A 21,264-nucleotide genomic window follows, 5' to 3' on the forward strand; every position below is an offset into this window, starting at 1 on the left:
TCATTAAGTCCCATTTGTCAATCTTTGACCTTAGAGCACAAGCCATTGGTGTTCTGTTCAGGAAATTTTCTCCTGTGCCTATGAGTTCTAAGGTTTTCCCCACTTTCTCATCTAATAGGTTCAGTGTACCTGGTTTAATGTGGAGATCTTTGATCCACTTGCACTTGAGCTTTGTACAAGGAGATAAGATTTTCTATTTTCATTCTTCTGCATGCTGAGTGCCAGTTGGATCAATACAATTTGTGGAAGAGGCTGTCCTTTTTCCATTGAATGTTTACGGCTCCTTTGTCAAAAATCAGGTGACCATATACATGAGGGCTCATTTCTGGATCTTCTATTCTATTCCATTGATCCACATGCCTATTTCTGTAACAGTACCATGCAGTTTTTAGCACAATTGCCTTGTAATATATCTTGAGGTCAGGGATAGTGATTCCTGCAGATGTTTTCTTGTTGTTGAGGATGGATTTTGCTATTCTAGGTCTTTTGTTATTCCAGATGAAATTGCACATTGATCTTTTCAATTCCATGAAGAACTGGGTTGGAATTTTGATGGGGATTGCATTGAATCTGTAGATTGCTTTTGGTAAGATGGCCATTTTTAAAATGTTGATCCTTCCAATCCATGAGCATGGGAGATTTTTCCATTTTCTGAGATCTTACTCGATTTCCTTCTTTAGAGGTTTGAAGTTCTTGTCATACAGGTCCTTCACTTGCTTAGAGTCACACCAAGGTATTTCATAGTTTTTGTGACAATTGTGAAGGGTATCTTTTCCCTAATTTCTTTCTCCACATGTTTGTCCTTTGAATATAGGAAGGCTACTGATTTGTTTGAGTTCATTATGTATCCAGCCACTTTGCTGAACTTTTTTATCAGCTGTAGGAGTTCTCTGGTGGTATTTGTGGGGTCACTTAAGTACACTATCATGTCATCTGCAAAGAGTGATGTTTTTACTTCTTCCTTTCTGATTTGTATCCCCTTGATCTCCTTTTGCTGTCTAATTGCTCCAGCCAGGACTTCCAGTACTATGTTGAATAGGTAGTGGGAGTGTGGGCAGCCTTGTCTAGTCCCTGATTTTAGTGGGATTGCTTCAAGTTTCTCACCATTAAGTTTGGTGTTGGCTGTTGGTTTGCTGTATATTGCTTTTATTATGTTTATGTATGGGCCTTGGATTCCTGTTTTTTTCAAGACTTTTAACGTGAAGGGGTGTTGAATTTTGTCAAGTGCTTTCTCAGCATCTAGTGAAATGATCATGTGGTTTTTTTCTTTGAGTTTGTTTATATGGTAGATTACATTGATGGATTTCCGTATATTAAACCATCCCTGCGTCCCAGGGATGAAGCCTACTTGATCATGGTGAATGATCGTTTTGATGTGTTCTTGGATTCGGTTTGCAAGGATTTTGTGGAGTATTTTTGCATCAATGTTCATAAGTGAGAGTGGTCTGAAGTTTTCTTTCCTTATAGGGTCTTTGTGTGCTTTAGTAACGAGAGTATTGTAGCCTCAAAAATTGAGTTAGATAGAGTTGCTTAAATGATAGACTCCCATTAGTCAATTCTTATTATTTTCTGAGTTACTTGAGTCCCATTTAGAGAATCCTTGTTTTTGCTTTTTGCTTAGATTTTGTAGCATTTCCTCCACATTTTAAAATTTCTTTATATTAAAAAATGTTTCAACCAGAATTAAAATCAGAACTATATAATTGGTTGATACATATATTTTTATAAGAATATCTGTATATCTTTTTCGATATTATATTTATTGGAAAGACATGGGCTATTCTCTTTAAAAATAATTATTTTTATATTATTTATTTGTATGTACAAACATACAAATTGCATGTTTGTGCAATTGTGTGAATATATTCCACATGGGTGTATATACCCATGGAGGTCAGAAGACAGCATAGAATTCTCTGGACTTGTAGTTACTGGCTATTGTGAGCTGCCTGACATGGGTATTTGGAACTAAACCAGGGTCCTCTGGAAGAGGAGCAAGTGTGTTTAACTACTGAGCTAAATCTACAGTCAGTGTTCTTTTATTGAATTTCCCATTATTAAGCTTTGATGAAAACTCCTCATTGATATATGTTCTTTTGTTTTTGTATGTTCTATAAATTGCTAAGCTTAGAGACATATTCAAATTAATGTTCAATCCTCTCAGCACAAGCATTTATTGTGTGAATGTACTATTTGCTTACTTTTTTTTTTTTTTTTTAAGATTTACTAATTATATATAAGTACATTGTAGGTGTTTTCAGACACACCAGAAGAGGGCATCAGATCTCATTACAGATGGTTGTGAGCAACCATGTGGTTGCTGGGATTTGAACTCAGGACCTCTAGAAGAGTAGTCTTAACCACTCTTAACCGCTGGGCCATCCTTCCAGCCCCTGTTTACTTAACTTAGAAGTCACATAATATTTGTTTTCTCTTTCAGTGATGTTGCTGGTCATTGGTGGTTGCAATCTAGACCTAGTTATTTATGAGGTCTAAAAACAGTTATATTGTATGATTTTCTACATTTTGTTAGTTGAAAGATATGTAATCATATGGTTACTGTTGGAATTGTTCAACACTTTATAAGACAATCTAAATACTTGGTTCCTTGCATTTTTTTATTGCTTTTCAAAACAATACAATTTTGCATAGCATCCTTTAATAGTAAATATTTTTTTCAAAAATTCTACTATAATGACATGACTTTAAACATATAATGTATATTTTCATCTGTTTTTTTTTTTTAACTGCCTATCATATTACATTCATGGTACTAGTTAAATAGTAACTTAGCTTCTTATCACTTTGATTCACTATTTGTTTTCTAGTATATTAAAATTATTACTGTCACCCATAATATTTATCCTTGCTGTGTGTGTGTGTGTGTGTGTGTGTGTGTGTGTGTATGTGTAAATCCATATAGACGCTAAAGTCGCCTTTGGATATTGTTTCTCAGGAGCCATCTATTGTTTTTTGAGACATCGTGTCTCATTGGCCTGGAGCTTACTGAATAGAATAGGCTAGACAGTGAGACCAGTGGTACATCTGTTTCCATTGCCACAGACTGGGCTTATAAGTTAGAACTACAGATGTGATGAGTTTCTTATGTGAACTTTGGTAGTCAACTCAGACTCTCATGATTCCACTGAAAGTACTTTATTGACTGAGCCATCTTCTCCCGCCTTTCAGTGATAGCATTCTTTGGCATCAATGGGAGGAGAGGCCTTTGGTTCAGTGAAGGCTTGTTTTCCCAGTGTAGGGAAACTCCAGTGTGCTGAGGTGGGAGAGGGTGGTTGGGAGAGGAAGCACCTTTATGAAAGCAATGGGAGGGGGAAGGGGATAGAATTGGGGGAAAAGGGAATAACATCTGAAATATAAATACAGAGACTATTCAATAAAAAACTAGTAGAGCATACTAAGACTGGAACCACAAGGAATACACATGTTCTTAATTACATACAGGACTAACCATATCATTGGAATGTCAACAAAGGTTTTGTGAAATAACAAATTAAATTTAGTTATAGATTGACAGGATAGGATAGTTAAAAATTTAAAATAATATCCACAATCTGTTATATTCGTAGACTATAGTTCACTAATGGATTTTTTTGATGCCACTAGCAGGTTTTAAAACCAAGTTCCTTTTAATTCTAGACATGTGTGCTACAGTTATCTATTAAGTAGTACCTACAGCAGGTATTACTTAGAAAACTATCAAATTGTAGCAAATAAATACTAAACACACCCTAAAAAAAGAAGGAAGACCTTAGAGCCTTTATAATGTAGGAGCCACACTAATGCTTCAGGGGCCTGATAATCTGACAAATTGTTTTACTCCAAACTTTCAAGTAAAGTATTGAGTTCTTAATTTGGCATGACTTAATCCAAGCTTTGTAAAACTTACTTTGAGGTCAAAACTTTTGTGTATTCTGTTGTTGTTTTGTTTTATATACCAAAGAATGTGTATGTAATATTACCTGCTCTTTTCATTTGTGCAAGATACACTTTTTTCTTCAACTAGTATTACCTTTTTCCATCCCTAATTATATCAAGTCTTACTAAGAGTGTCTGCTGATTCTTTTTTAATCATCCCATTTGTTTACATCTCAGATGATATATCCTCCACTCCCCATCCTATAACCTCCCTTTCTTTCCTCCCCTTTGTTTTTATGAGGGTGCTCCCCTTCACTTACTCTTCTACCCAGCCCCTCCAGCATACCCCTGGCTGGGGCATCAAACCTCTACAGAACCAAGGGCCTCCCTTCCCATTAACGTCAGAGAAGGCTATCCTCTGCTGCCTACATACTTGGAGCCATGGATCCTGCCCTGTATAATCCTTGGTTGGTGGTCTAGTCCCTGGGAGCACTGTGTGGTACTGCCAGCTGATGTTGTTCTTCCAATGGAGTTGTAGTCCCGTTCAGCTTCCCAAGTCCTTCCTCTAGCTCCACCACCAGGTTCCCTGAGCTCAGTCTGATGGTTAGCTTCAAGCATTGACATCTGCATTGGTCTGCTGGCTGAATCTCCCAAGGAACAGCTACACCAGATTCTTGTCAGCAAGTGCCTCTTGGCAAAGGCAGCAGTATTGGGTTTATTGTCTATATACAGGATGGATCCCCAGGTGGGGCATTCCCCGATAGCCCTTCAGTTTCTGCTCCATTTTTTGCCCCTGTTCTTCCATTGGTGTTCTGTTCAGGAAAATTTCTTCTGTTCCCATGTGTTTGAGGCTCTTTCTTACTTTCTCTTCTATTAGATTCATTGTATCTGGTTTCATGTAGAAGTCCTTGATCCACTTGGAATTGAGCTTTGTAAAAGGAGATAAGAATGGATCAATTTGCATTTTTCTACATGCAGACCCCCAGTTGAACCAGCATTATTTGTTGAAAATGTTGTCTTTTTCTTATTGGTTTGTTTTAGCAGCTTTGTCAAAGATCAAGTGACCATAGGTGTGAGAATTCATTTCTGGGTCTTTAATTCTATTTCATCGATCTACCTGCCTGTCTCTGTACTAATACCATGCAGTTTTTATCACTATTATTCTATAGTATAGCTTGAGGTCAGGTATGGTGATTCCCCCAGAAGTTCTTTTATTGTTAAGAATAGTTTTTGATCTCCTGGTTTTTATGTTGTTCTAAATTAATTTGCAAATTGCACTTTCTAACTCTATGAAGAATTGAGTTGGAATTTTGATGGGGATTGCATTGAATTTGTAAATTGCTTTTGGTAAGTTAGCTATTTTTACTATATTAATCTTGCCAATCCATGAGCATGGGAGAACTTTCTATCTTCTGAGGTCTTCTTCAATTTTGTTCTTCAGGGACTTGAAGTTTTTGTCAAACAGATTTTTCACTTGCTTGGTTAGAGTCACACCAAGATATTCTATATTATTTGTGACTGTTGTGAAGGATGTTGTTTTTCTAATTTCTTTCTCAGCCCATTTATCCTTTGAGTAGAGAAAGTCTACTTATTGTTAGAGTTAATTTTATATCTAGCCACTTTACTGAAGTTATTTATCTTGCTCATTTTGATTCTTTTTATTACAGATCTGCATACTAATATCTAAATGACAGAATCAATACTGTACTATCTTGAAATCTCCTTTGCCAATGCCATTAGTCTTAAAGTCTTCAATTTAGCCCCAGGTAGATTTTTAGAACAAATGCAAAAATTAGCCACATTCTTTGCCAAAATCTCACAAGGATAGTCTCTTGGTCACTTACTACTATTCTTCTCTGAAGCCTCTTGAGCTGGGCTGTCATAATCTACATTGCTTTCAGTACCACTGTTTTTGTTGTTCTTACTGGTATTTCCCATTATACCCTGCTTAAAGTATTCAACTGGTCTCCAAATCTAGAGTTCCAGAGTCAACATTTTGCTAACAAGCAGCATGGTCAAGCCTGTCACAGTAATTCCCAACTCCTTGGTACCAAGTTCTGTCTGCGTCAGTGCTCTATTGCTGTGAAGAGACACCACCTTCATGGCAACTCTTTAAAAAAAAAGCACTTGATTGAGGCTTGCTCACAGGTCAAAGGTTCAGTGTATTATTAGCATGTTAAGAAGCATGACAGAACACGGGCATGCTGGATTAGGAGCTACGTGTTCTATGTCTAGATCACAGGTGGGGGGGGGAGAAGACAGAGACAGATAGAGAGACAAAGAGAGACAGAGAGAGCCAGAAAGAAACAGACAGAGCTAGAGAGAGAGAGAGAGAGAGAGAGAGAGAGAGAGAGAGAGAGAGAGAGAGAAGGGGGGGGGGGATCCAGTGGTCCTGGCTTGGACTTTTGAAATCTTAAAGCCCACCTAAGTGACATATTCCCTCCATCAAGGCCACATTTCTGATTTCTTTCAACTAGCCCCACTCCCCAAATATTTAACTCAATAGAACACTGACCAAACAGTCTCCTTACTTTGTCTAGTGAAATTGTTCTTTTATGTGTTTTTTAAAGTATTTTATTGACTTTTGGGGAATTTTACTTTGTATATCCCACTCACTTCCTACTCCCTCTATGTCTGTGTGCCTTATTCCCAGTCCAGTACCCCTCCAGAAAAATAATAAAAATGTCTGATTTGTATTGTCTGTATACTTAGTGGAACACGATTAAATTCCCAGTGGCCCTTCTCCTTAAAGAAGACTGAGTCCTAATCCACCTGTACCTCCGCCAGGAGCCATCAGTTGTGGAGAGCTACACTTCAACATTTTTATCATAATTTTTAAGAGTTCACTCTGATAGCTTCCTTTGTAGGCTGTTACTTTTTTGAGGGGGGCTGTGTTGGCATGGGGTTAGGGGTCATCACAGAGCCCTTTCATGTCCTTCTTTCTCAGTTGTGTATTTGCAGTCATGGATATTACTGCCAGAGGAGCTTCCTTGCTGTCCACAATCAGCTTATATCATGGGCTGGTCCACAGTCTCTAGAAGTGGTACAGACCACAGACTCGGCCTCTGGCTGCAGTAGGAATATGGAGTTGGACTAGGCCCTCAGAATTCAACATGGCCCCTGATGGGAGCATGGCCTACAACCTACAGCTGTCGAGTGGCTTCAGGCTTCAGAATAGACCATAGACATCTGCATGGTCTTTGGTGGTTAGCATGGACACTGGCTAGTGTAGGACCCCAAAACATTGCCCTCGGCAGCAACACAGGCCAGGACATCACCATGGCCTCAGATGGCAGTGAAGGCACATCTCATGCATATCAACATGGCCTCAGGCTGACGTACAGACCACAAACATCTTCATGGTGGTAGGTGGTATCACAAGCTACGTGGACATTTACCTTGCAGCTGGTTGTGTCCACACTAGTGACCCAAACATGACCCTCAGCATCTTGCCCAGAGCCAGGGCAACCCTACAGTGGTGGGAGTGGGGATGTGGGGCAGGGGTGGGGTCAGTATCTGCGTAAGCTCTAGGCTGCTGCACGCTACCCCTCTGACCACACTGGACAATCACCTGGCCTGTTCTACCTATACTCCAGCCCCTTCACACAGCTGTCATGGTCATCATGCCTCCAGTTTTACCCCTGCACCACTCCATTCCTGCACCGTTCCCACACCATCGCAGAGACCCTCTGGCTTGTTTGCGCCTGCCAGGAGTTGTTCTTCACACGGGTTGTGCATTAGATCCCACTTTCCTTTCAGAATGTCTCCTTGTCCTGGCTTCTGGGTCAGAAGGGTTGGCAGATGAATTCCTTTGTATAGTTTTAGAGTTTTCCCAGTGACGGTTGAATTAAGAACGACCATCACAGGGGATGCATGACATCTGTGAGTTTCTTTCTTATGTGATGCATTTCGGATCAGATATCTCTTTAGCACTGAGCTCATGCTTGGCTTGGTTGCCATTTAGTTTTCATGATCTCAGAGGAAAGTTTAAAAGGATTGCAGTGTAGAAAAGTTTAGAGCAACATAACAAACATCTGCATGGTGGAAATACAGACGGCTGCCTTTCATTGCTCTTTAAATGCCGAGAAGTTCCTTCTTCATTTGACTGCAGTAATAAAACCATGCCTGCAGCATCTTTCTGGAAGAAATTTGTCTGCATTCTGATGTGCCAGGTTTTATAGCCACCTTCTGAGGATCCGAACTCTAACCCCTGCACCTCTGGGAGCAGACCAGGTTCTGCACTCTGCCTTGTTCAGGGGCACACAGAGCAAAGAGGTGGATTGAATAGAAGAACAAGGGCGTCCGGCAGGATCCCCTGAGCTGCAGGAAAGCAGCAGGCAGAAACAGCACTTAGTTTTCTCTGGAAAGGCTTTGTCTGAGCCCTTTTCCAAAGCTGCTGCTTAACAGCTGTGCTGCTCAGTAGCCTGCGTTTAGGAGATGTTGGAGCAGGTAATGTCACTTCTAGATATCATAAATGGGGTGTGGTACTTGTCATTCCTTCTCTCCTCATCTAGGTCCAGTCTGGGGGTAGGGGCCCAAATGCTGCTTTTGCCTGGAGAGCGTTGTACACCCACATGAACATTTAAGTAGTGAGGTCTGGATACTGAAGAAGATGGATCTGTGAATGGCACACATTTTTTGTAAATTCCCCAGAATTAAGGGGAACAAAGAGGTAGGTTTCAGTAATATATGATCACATGTAGTTGTTCACCTCACTGTCCAGTATGAAACAAACAGGCACAGACATCTAGCTCTTTTTTCTTTCTGGAAGTGGTTTAACTGCACACCTAATGTGCCGACACTCCCTGCTGCTATGGCTGTGTCATTGGTTTGACTAGCATGTGTGTGGCAGATAATGGAGCATGTGAAGTCTTCTGTGAATCTGAGTGACATGTGGAAAATTCCTATAACTCCTCCCGTTGCACCTCGGTAGGCACATCCTCAGAGGTGCTTCCCAAAGGGCAGCATCACCTGGAGACTGCGTCTTCAGACACTGTGTCATGAGCGACACACTTGTTAAAGATTTACACTGTCTATGCAGTACGTACCAATTAGTTGGATAACTGATAAAAAAATGTGTGATTTCTTAGATAATCTTTCAAGTTGGAATTGTGAAGGAATAAAAAAACAACTGAGCATTCTGTAATGTTTAATTAGACACATGGATCAGCAATGAAAAAATAACCCTCAAAAATGGAGCTGGGGAGACAGTTTAGCAGTTAAGAGCACATAGGAGAGATTACTCAGTGGTTAAGATCACAGTTGCTCTTGCAGAAGACCCAAGTTTCGTTTCTAGAACCCACATCAGTCTGACAGCTCACAATTGCCATAAATCCAGCTTCAGGGGATCTAACACCTATGGCTTCCGGGGGTGGGCACCCCCATGCACATTGGTACGCCCTGGAGACAGACACACATAATTAAAAGTAATAAGTCAATAAATTACAGCATAAAAAGTTAGGAACATGGTGATTTTACAGATGAATTTTACTGAACATTTAAAGAACATACAAAGAATTAAAGTGCCTGCCATTTTACAGCTCTTATAAGAAAATTTAAAAGGAAAGGAATAGTCTCCAGTTTAATTTATGAGCCCAGCATTACCTTTCTGAAGAGGAAAGGATATTACAAAACAATGCCTCTGATAGACATAGATGCAAAAATTCCCCCCCCCCCCAAAACTTTTGTACTGAATTCAGCTGCATCATATAAACTATGGTCTTATGTGACATATTTTGGGAAATTGTGATCTATGTGATCAGAATGCAAGACAAAAGCCATCTCAAAATGAAGAAAACATAATTTTACAAAATTCAATATTTATTTATGATTAAATAATCTTAATAAGTATGGAAGGAATCTACAAAACAATAAAGACCATATATTGAAGGCTCATTGGTAATAGTAAAGTCAATAGTAGAAAATGCTGAAATCTTTCCAACTAAAATGAGGAACAAGGGAAGGGTTTTAACTCAATATAGTGTTATTCAATATAATCATTCAAAGTGTTAACTGTAGCCACTAAGCAATAAAAATAAAACTGCCCTGACTCAGAAGAGAGATGAATTGTTTGTAGATGGCATGCTTACTCATCACCAAGGACATGAAAATCAAAACCACAGTGAGATACCACCTCACTCCCATTAAAGCTGGTATTATCAAACAGTTTTGAGAGGACAGGGGGTGTTAGTGAGGTGTGATAATATTGACATAGTCATTGTAGAAAACAGCAGTAAAATTACTCACCAAACTTAAGACATTTCTACCAAATGATCCAAAATCTTATTTCTGTGATTTTTTTTCAAAATAAAATAAAGAACACATTAGATATATGTTTGCATTTTCCTGTTCACTGCAGTGTTGGTCACAATATCTATAATACACAGGTAGCCTAAGCACTAAAGGATAAATAGAGACTTGGCTATTGTGTGGAACAACATGGAAGAATCTGGAAAACAGTAAGTGTGATTCATCTCAGTGGATTTACAGGCTTTATCACAGAGAAATAGTAGAGTGTTGGTTGCTTTTTGTGGCTGGATCTAGGTGTCATTTTAAGGATATATATTTTCAAGTTTGTGTGGTGGTGGCTAGGCAGTGCAGCTCCGTGACAGATACGATGTCACGTGTCTCCTCCATGCCCAAGAGGAAGGTTAGCGCGGCTGGAGCAGCGAAGGCAGAGTCCAAACGCTGCTCTGCAAGGTAGTTGGTGAAGCCTGCCCCTGCCAAAGTGGACGCAAAGCCAACAGCCCCGGGAAAGGATAAAGCGGCAGACAAAAAAGTGCATATAAAAGGGAAGAGGGGAGCGCAGGGCAAACAGGCTGAAGTGGCTGACCAGCAAACTACAGGTCTGCCTGCAGAAAATGGAGAGACGAAAACCAGAGTCCAGCGTCTGAAGAAGAGAAAGAAGCCAAGTCCGACTAAGCACCCGTCATGTCTGTCAGTGGTTCCTGCCTCCCTTCTTGTACAATCCAGAGGAATATTTTTATCAGCTATTTTGTAAATGTGAGTTTTTTAGTAGCTCTAGAAACATTTTTAGAAGGTGAGTGGATCCCATCTCTTCCCATTTTTTAAGTGTAAGTTTTTAAAAGAAGTTAAAAATTACTTACTGTTTGTTTATTTTTTGGTACAACCAGAAAGTAGCAGGATACTGAATCAGGAGAGGCTGTGACTGTCTCGGGGCCCATCACGGCATTCTGTAGAGGGGGATAGTTTTATATCCTACAGGACAAAGTACACTAAATGGCAGTTTGGGGTCTCAGTCATGCATTCATTTCTGAAATATTTTCAGTAATGTCTGGTCCTGTGCGTGTTTCTAGTAGAACCATTTTGTAAGAAAGCCAGTCTTTGGTCTTTGCCCTGTCAGAACTTGACGCCTGTGGTCATGGCAGTCCACTTTCCTAACAGTTATGACAATGTGCTGTGAAAGATGGAAATTTTGATTGTGTTCTGTGTGTGGCATAAAACTGTGAGTCGGTGGAACTGAGGATAATGAGCATTTGGTTGTTATGCGAGGTCTTAGGGAAACTTGCCATGCTTGAGGCTGAAACGTCACTGGAATAAGTTCAAAGAAAAACAATATGTAGTTCTTCTTTTGTGTACATGAACACAATGTGAATCTTCAGAGTTCAGGTACATGAACACAGTGTGGCTCTTCAGAGTCTGGGTGTGTGTGATAAGAATTGGAATGACTGCGTACCCTGCTTCCTGAACAATAAAATCTCAGTTATGAAAGAGTTAAAAAAGAATATGTATTTTCAGTTAGACAGGAGCAATATATCTAAGAGATCTTTCTTATAGAATGTAAATCAATGGTTAATAGCACACAATGTATGCATTAAAGTTGTTAAGAGTATAGCTTAAATAGTCTTACACGTAAAAATGAAAGTATGTGATATACTCCTTAGTTTCATGATTTTAATCATTTCATGATATATATTTATCAAGACATCACATTATATGTGTTAAGTGTATAAAAGTTTAAATGTGTTGATTATACTTTAGTAAACCTAGTCAATCATAATATCATGAACTCACAGCAGCTGTGGCCACCTGTGTCTCTCTCTCTGTGTGTGTGTGTGTGTGTGTGTGTGTGTGCTCTCGTACATGCACGCACGCACATATGCATACATACAGACACACAAAGACATGAACATAGGATGGAAAGTAGTTGGGAAAACAGGTCAACAGGAGTGGGGGAGGGTAGGAGAAGATAATGCAGAATGAGTGTGGTCACAGTAGATTGAATTCAAGTGTTATATTTCAAAAGAAATAATTGCCTCATCTAAGCCTTTTTTCCTTATGATTTTATCTTGGGTTTCCAATAAAGTCAAAGTATGGGAACCAGGGACACAGGCCTGGTGAGACTGCACTGCCAGTAGGTGGGGCACAGAGAGGTCTGGGCCAAGAATGCAAAAAGCACCTCCCCCGAGTGGTTCCACCCAGAGGGTCCTTGAGTGTGGAACAAACACTCGGGCCATCTGCCACCAGGAACAGCAGAGATCCAGGGACACAGGCCTGGTGAGACTGCCCTGCAGGTTGCGAGTAGCCAGGGCACAGAGAGATCTGAGCCTAGCACACAGAAAGCATGCCTCCCCCATTGGTTCTGGGGAGCAGAAACTCTGCCTTAGGGACTCATATCCAACCGGAGAGTCTGTGCTTGCAGAACAAACACTCAGGCCATCAGCAGAGATCCAGGGACACAGGCCAGGTACACAGAAGAGACAGGAACCAATCACTGACAACGAGACCACTTATAATCACAGACAACAAGATGGCAAGGGGAAAGCGAACGAACTTACCCAGTGGAAACCAAGACAACCTGGGAACATCAGAACCCAGCTCTCTCATCAAAGCAAACAGTGGAATGCCAAACACTCCAGAAAAAGGAGACTCAGACCCGAAATCTTATCTCAAGATGATGATAGAGATCCTTAAACAAGAAAGGGAGGAAAAGCATAAAAAATAGAAGCTTTTAAAGAAGAAACAAGAAAAACACACAGAGAAATCAAAGAACTACAGGAAAACAAAATCAAAGAGATGAAGGAATTGAAGAAGGAATTTAAAATGGAAATGGACACAATAAAGAAAACACTAAAAGAGACAACCCTGGAGGTAGAAAACCTAAAAAAAAAAAAAAAAAAAAAAAAAAAAATCAGGAGTCACAGATGCAAGCATCTCTAACAGAATACAAGAGATGGAAGAGAGACTCTCTGGGGCCGAAGACAACATGGAAAACATAGAAAAAAACAGTCAGAAAAGATGCAAAAGCCAAAAAGCTCCTAACCCAAAATGTCCTGGAGATCCAGGACACATTGAGAAGACCAAACCTAAGGACAATAGGAATAGAAGAGGGCGAAGAATATCAACTAAGAGGCACAGTAAATGTCTTCAACAAAATTGTAGAAGGAAACTTCCCTACCCTTAGGAATGAGATGACCATGAGTATAAAAGAAGCCTTCAGAGCTCCAAATAGGTTGGACCAGAAAAGAAATTCCTCCCGACACATAATCGTCAAAACACCAAGTGCCCAAAGCAAAGAAAGAATACTAATAGCAGTAAGGGAGAAAGATCATGTAACACATAAAGACAGATCAATCAGAATCACAACAGAGACTATGAAAGCTAGAAAGATCATGGACTGACATTATGCAGACCCTAAGAGAACACAAGCGTCAGCCCAAGCTGCTATACTCAGCAAAACTCTCGATCAGCATAGATGGAGAGACCAAGATATTCCAGGAAAAAACTAAATTTACACAATATCTGACCACAAACCTAGCACTACAATGAATTATAGGTAGAAAACTCAATACAAGGAGGGAAACTATATTTTAGTAAAAACAAGAAAATACCTAAGCAAGAAAACCAAAAGAAGAAAGACACACAGGCACAATTCTGCTTCTAAAACTAAAAATAGCAGGAAATAGCAACCACTATTCCTTAATATCTGGTAACATAAATGGACTCAATTCTCCAATAAAAAGATATAGGCTATCAGACTGGATACATAAATAGAATCCAGCATTTTGCTGCATACAGGAAACTCATCTCAGAGACAAAGACAGACACTATCTCAGAGTAAAAGGTTGGGAGAAAACCTTTCAAGCAAACGGCCCCAAGAAGCAAGCTGGAGTGGCCATTCTAATATCGAACAAAGTAGCTTTTCAACCAAAAGTTATCAAAAAAGACAAGGAAGGACACTTTTTACTCATTACAGGGAAACTTTGTCAGGAGGAATTCTCAATCCTTAACATATAAGCTCTAAATACAAGAGCACCCATATTCATAAAAAAGCCCTAGTTAAGCTCAAAAAATATAATAATAATAATAGTGGGAGACCTCAACACCCCACTCTCATCAAGGGACAGATCATGGAAACAGCAACTGAACAAGGACACAGTTAAACTAGCAGAGGTGATGAGCCAATTGGAATTAATAGATATCTACAGAACATATCATCCTAAAACAAAAGAAGAACCTGTATGATGAGAACTTCAAATCTCTAAAGAAGGAAATTGAAGAAGATAGCAGAAAATGGAAAGATCTCCCATGCTCAGGAATTGGAAGGATCAACATTGTAAAAATGGCCATCTTACCAAAAGCAATCTACAGATTCAATGCACTCCTCATCAAAATTCCAACCCAGTTCTTCATAGAGTTGGAAATAGAAATGTGCAATTTCATCTGGAATAACAAAAGACCTAGAATAGCAAAATCCATCCTCAACAACAAGAAAACATCTGTGGGAATCACTATCTCTGACCTCAAGCTATATTACAAGGCAATTGTGCTGAAAACTGCATGGTACTGGTACAGAAATAGGCACGTGGATTAATGGAATAGAATAGATGATCCAGAAATGGGCCCTCATGTATATTTTCACCTGATGTTTGACAAGGAGCTGTAAACATTCAATGGAAAAAGACAGCCTCTTCAACAAATGGTGTTGGTCCAACTGGCACTCAGCATGCAGAAGAATGAAAATAGACCCTTTCTTATCTCCTTGTTACAAAGATCAAGTGTAAGTGGATGAAAGATCTCCACATTAAACCAGGTACACTAAAACTATTAGAAGAGAAAGTAGGGAAAATATTAGGACACATAGGCAGAGGAGAATATTTCCTGAACAGAACACCAATGGCTCTTGCTCTTAGGTTAAATATCGACAAATGGGACTTAATGAGATTGCAAAGTTTCTGCAAGGCTAAGGACACTGTCAAAAAAACAAAATGTAGGCCAACAGATAGGGAAAAGATCTTTACCAACTCCACATCAGATAGAGGCCTAATATCCAAGGTATTCAAAGAACTCAAGAAGTTAGACACCAGAGAATCAAACAACCCTATTAAAAATGGGTTAGAGAGCTAAACAAAACGTTCTCAATTAAGGAATATCGAATGGCTGAGAAGCATCTAAGGAAGTGCTCAACATCCTTAGCCATCAGGGAAATGCAAATCAAAACAACCCTCAAATTCCACTTCACACCAGTCAGAAGGGCTAAGATCAAAAATTCAGATGACAGCAGATGCTGGAGAGGATTCGGAGAAAGAGGTACATTTCTCCACTGCTGGTGGGGTCGTAAATTTGTATAACTACTCTGGAAATCAGTCTGCCGATTCCTCAGAAAATTGGACATGACATAGTACTACCCGAAGACCCAGTTATTCCACTTCTGGGCATTTACCCCAGAGTCGCTCCAATATACAACAAAGACACATGCACCACAATGTTCATAGCAGCCCTATTTATAATAGCAGAAGCTGGAAAGAACCCAGATGTCTTTCAGTAGAGAAATGGATACAAAAATTGTGGTATATTTACACAATGGAGTACTACTCAGCTATCAGAAACAATGACTTTATGAAATTATTAAGAAAATCGGTGCATCTTGAGAATATCATCCTGAGTGAGGTAACCCAGTCACAAAGAACACACATATTATGCAGTCACTGATAACTGGATACTAATCCCAGAAAGCGCTGAACTCCCCAGAAACAACTCACAGACTATATGAAGTTCATGAAATACAAAGGCCAAAAAAGAAAATGAAAGCCATTATGCTTAATCTTTACACCCCAAGAAAACTTTGACTATTTCCAGGTTACATCTTGTTTTACCTGAACTTTATGTTCATTGTAACTAGTAAGATTTTAATGCATACTTTGAAACCTTTTTAAAAAATCAAGTACTCACAAAAATGTATTTATATACTTTTATGCAAAAATGCTTAAAATCTGCATATTTCTTTGTTTTTTAAAATAAAGTTGTTCAATGTAATAAAGAAATAAAAATGTTAACATTTAAAAAAGTCAATGTATGGATATGATTAATATTTCTAAAATATATATAGTAAAGAAATGTACAGTTGATATCATAATTTCCCATTGTAACATAAATATGTTGATGAGGATACAGGTGAGTATATGAGCTACTGAAATGAATTCTATGTCTGGGCGCAGTGGCACACATCTCTAACCCCATCACTAAGGGTTCCAACGCAGGTGGGTCTGTGAGTTCAAGGCTAGTCTGGTCTGTATAGTGTGCTCCAAGCCAGTCATGGATACATAGTGAGACCGTTTCTCAAAATCCCAAAAAGAAATATGAAGCTGGTATCACTACAGACCATAATGATTTCATATTGTCTTTTTGTATGGGATATTTTGTATACTCTGTGGTTTGGATTAATCACCAGCAGACCACATCAATATGCTCTTTAATGCTAAAACTGTCTTCTGATGATTTGAAAACAATCAACTATAAGTGGAAGTCACTTGCATCTGAGATTTGATTGTTTTCCTACTCAAGGTCTCTTCCCATCTTTGGAGAAAGAAACTGATGATGTATTATTTAGATATTGTATAAACCACTTCCATATGTTGTGACAGAGCATGAGGAAATAATCTGTAGGACTACTCAATAGTGGAATAGACATGCAGTCAACTGTTGTCATCTCAGTGGAAACTTCCAAACCTCCAGATTCTGCCATAAAATATTACAATTTATTATCTGCTGGAGAGCCGACAGTAGTCTTCATTGAGACATCTCTCCATAATTTCTGGGCCATTTGTGCTTAATATGAATTGACATACTTGACAGCCACTAAACTTTTGGTGCAATTTACAGAGATCTGTGGCTATGAATTTAAATTATCAAATTTCACATAGGAGCTAGCACAAGGACACAATTTCAAATACAACTTAAATTATGCTATCCATCATTGAGGTGCCTATAGCTACACAGTGAAAGACCACAAACACTATTATTCTTCATATTGAAATATAACTACTTTGTTACTGATTATCACAAGTTACACCTCATTTTAATTTTCAAGAACCTTAACAATGACCCGTAAAACTTCCCTGAACTGGTGATGTCAGTGGGTACTGATTACTCATCTAGTAGGCTGCAGGTATAAGATGCAAAGGAATGCTGTTGTTGAAGCTATAAACAAGGGCTGTTGCTTTATCTGAAGTTTCACATTCCGTACTACTCTATTATCTTTTGCTATAAAAGAATTCCTAGGACTAGATAATTTTTAAAGAAAGAAGATTTGTTTTGGTTTATACTTCTTGAGACTGGTAAGCTCAAGACTGGTACTTTTTTTAGCTCATGGAAAAAAAACACAAGGCAAGTGGTCATATGTAGAAAAGAGAAAAGAGGCCAAATATGATAGCTAACCTATTCATAGGAAAAAAATGTTCATTCCTGAAGGTTCCTCCTCATGACCTAAACATTGCCTACTACTCTGCTCCCCAAGACAGTTACACTGATGAACTAATATCTCTCTACATGGACCATCTAGACACACTCAAACCAAAGCAAACACTTGTTTAAACAATCACAGGTAATTAAAGTAGCTTAGTAAATCATGACTTACCCAATTATCGTGACGATACAAATTTGTACTCCACCACACAGGATCAACAAATATTCTTTTTTTGGTATTTTCACCCCTTGATGACTTGATCTACAACTGTGAATTTACATGTTCATGACATTTAGCTGCTGGGCTAGCTGAGTTCACGTTTATATAACTTCATTTTCTGATTGCCATTAGTCTACTTCCATATATTTCATATGGGAAAAATGCATAAAAATTTTAACCTGTGTGTGAATAGGAATGTGTTCTGTATCATGATATGAATTATGAAGTCAAGCACAGGCTGTTTATAGGATCAGGTGGTGTTGGCTGTGAATCAGTTGTTTTTTCATGGCACAGTCATCTAGCCGAACAATCATAGTATTAGATTCATAGCTATCAGTGTCTGAAGACACCAGATACCGGAGATGGCCACCAGGGTGAGCATCGCAGTCTCAGTATGGAAACCACCAGAGTGAGGCAGAGAAACACCACATCTCTTCTCAAATATTTTTACATTTTAATCTTACAGTTTATAAATATGTAAAGGAGCACGCATGGACAGATATTTAAAGTAGAAGAAATATTTAAAAAAGAAGAAAAGAGTTAAAGAAAAGAATGTGGAACCTAGTGGCCCATAGGCTGAATTCAGTGTATACTTGTATTTTATGTCATATTTAAAGTTGTTAAAATTGAGTTAGTTACCAACACTTGTAGCTTGTGAGATTTTAGACACAAATCCAGATTTTCTACTTAAAAAATAAAACACAAACAAAATACCCCAAACCAACTCTTTCTTAAAAAATGTTTTTAAGACTTTGAATACACTGTCACTGTCTTCAGACACACAGAAGAAGCATTGGATCCCACTACAGATAGTTGTGAGCCACCATGTGGTTGCTAGGAATTGAACTCAGGACCTCTGGAAGAGCAGTTAGTGCTCTTAACTGCTGAGCCATCTCTTCAGCTTCCAAACCAACCAACTCTTAGAACAATAAGTTAGTTTTAATTAAATGTTGCTCCTGGGTATAAGGAGGAATAATTTTCATTTGAATTAATTTTCATTCTACAGTTCTCTGCCTACCTGGTCCAAGCTGGTATTGGGCACTATTTTTGTGAGTATTTTGTGAGTACCAGTTAACCATGTATTACTCCTTCAATTGATTTAAGATTTACAATCCCTAATATTTCTTTATTTGGCTGATTTAACTCTCTGTGTATTATTCAGTTAATAATAACATTCTTCATGTTGAAAGGGAATTTAGGTTTGTTAAAAGCAAAAGAAATTAAGTGACTGTATGTGGAACTTCACATTGCATTGGATACTAATAACCATTGAACTCCAAACATTTACACAGTAACCAATTTGCTAAAATGGCATTATGAAGTTGCTAGATCCTTCATATATAGGCTGTAGTAATTGCAAGAAAACTATAAAGATTATTTGTTTGTTTGTTTTCTTGGTGAAAAAGCAGATAAGTCTTTGGTTGAAATGGATTCAGACTGCTGTAACACAGTTTTGGCTCAGCTGAGTTATGAATACCGGTGTTGACATGAATTGTTATTCAGCAAATATATTATGGAATCTAAATAGCTTTTCATGAGCATTACTGAATTTCATCCTGTTTTCTGTATGGTACTATATATTTCAGCTTTCTTCTCTGAGGTATAATATATGGCCAAGCTCAGTAACTTACATCTTCATTTTTCCTCTGTTGATTTGCTTGCTTAAATTTATACCAGATAGCTGCTTTGTTTTCTACTGCAGTTACTAAACATATGGATGGGTAACGAGGACATGATTTAGCCTACAAAGCACCTCCTGTCTCTAATATTCTCACTTGGATGACATACAGTGTGGCATTTGAGGCCCAATGGCAATTGTAGTTCTATTGTTGATTAATGTAATGATACTTTTCAACTGCTTTAGAGTTTGCTTTACCATGTTTATTTGATCTCATTCTGTTTAAATCTGAACAGTTAAAAAAAAACAAAACTCCAGATTATCTTTGCTTTCTGAGATAAGAATCAAAATATATATCATGTTTTTTAATGATTCAAAGTTTATATTATGATTATGCAAACATTTAATTGGCAGATACTCTCTGTGATCCAAATCCATGTTACATGCTCTCTGTTCAATCCGTCATGAGGATGAACTATGATTGTTAATTATATCTGGGATGTATATCAAAAACACATTTCAAGTGAAGAGGCCATTTTCCTATAATGTACAAAATACCAGGAATCACATCAACAGGAAGTGGTATTTTTACCATTGTATATTTTTATTTAAGTAAGTTTTATAGTTTTAGGTATTATTGTCTATTCTCATTGTTTCCACTGGTTCTCCACTGAACTCCAACCATCTAGAAATTAATGCATGCATGACACCTTCTGATGTCATATAGGAACTATAAAACTAACGTTCAGACTTGAATTGATCTTTCTCTGAATCTTGCTCTTCTTCTAGTTTTTCTATTGCTTATGTTTCTTGGCCAGGATTCATTCTGGAAACATTCATATCTGGATAAGGGAAGTTGGTGATTGCAGCATATCAGTCCCAGCTAAAACACTGTGGAGCTTTGGAAATAATTTATTTGCATTGTAGTTTTATTATCTGTGAATCAAAATTGAAATCCTGCCGGGGCAACAGCAGGTGACTGGTAAACATTAGTTGTGCTTTAGTTATTGGTTACAGAATACCCAATGGTCTCAGTGTAGTTACCTTAAAACAGCATCTGTTACTATTCATGATTGCAATAGCAACTGAAAATAAGGCACAGTTACTCAAGACAGACGACACTGCTGTACTCTGCCTTATAGACAAAGATTACAAGTGACAGCAGCAACAAAGAGGATCATGTGGGGCTGTGGCAGTGAAGTTTACCCTGATTTCTGGTTGAGACAAGTTGGCAGGGAGCTTCCTAGTCTCCTGGAAAATCAGGCCCTTCTCACACAGCTACAGACCCCATAGCCCCCTGTAGAGAGGTGTGAGTTTCCTAGGTCACGCAAGACTCAAGCCAGATCGGTTAATGCCCCAAGTCCCTCTTCCAGGTAGGCTCAAGCCACATCAGCCATGCCCCAAGTCCCTCCTCTACAGGGGAGGATGTGACCACACTTCACATAGGCTCACGACAGAAACAGGACCACACCTCCAAATATGTAGACGAGGTTTTCCCACGCTCTTAGACCTAGCCAATAGGAAGCATCTGTTGTCAGACTGTGAAGCATTCCAAAACTGTATATATGAGGCCTGTCTGGAATTAAAGGTCTGTCGTAATAGCTGTAACACTGGCTCTCCGGAAATCACAGCTGATGCCAGGAGCTCCCCTGCACCCCTTGGTAGCTAGCCAGTCTCCTGCTGGTTCAGCTTGGCTCAACATCCTGTAGCGGCTATGGAGACAGGCTGGGCAGCACCAGTTTTCCCTCACTGCTCCCCCTGCCTGAACCCACACACCTAGAGGCTGTGGAAGCCGTTCCCCGTCCCTGACCAGAGGTCTCCTCGTGGGGCCTCCAGCACCCAGCCC

The 21,264-nt window shown here is 38.9% G+C and overlaps 1 protein-coding gene and 1 pseudogene across 2 annotated transcripts in view; both read left to right on the top strand.

Moving 5' to 3' along the window:
* The window catches only part of STPG2 (sperm tail PG-rich repeat containing 2), a gene marked incomplete at both ends in the record, with an annotated part of 424,307 nt that overhangs the window by 37,456 nt on the left and 365,587 nt on the right, over positions 1 to 21,264 (top strand). The window lies entirely within an intron of this gene.
* Positions 10,511 to 10,797, top strand: LOC308419721 (non-histone chromosomal protein HMG-14-like; annotated as a pseudogene). Its single transcript has one exon. The product of its transcript is annotated as a non-histone chromosomal protein HMG-14-like (transcript).

This window comes from Micromys minutus, assembly GCF_963924665.1.
Source record: "Micromys minutus genome assembly, chromosome: 4".
Lineage (NCBI taxonomy): Eukaryota > Metazoa > Chordata > Mammalia > Rodentia > Muridae > Micromys > Micromys minutus.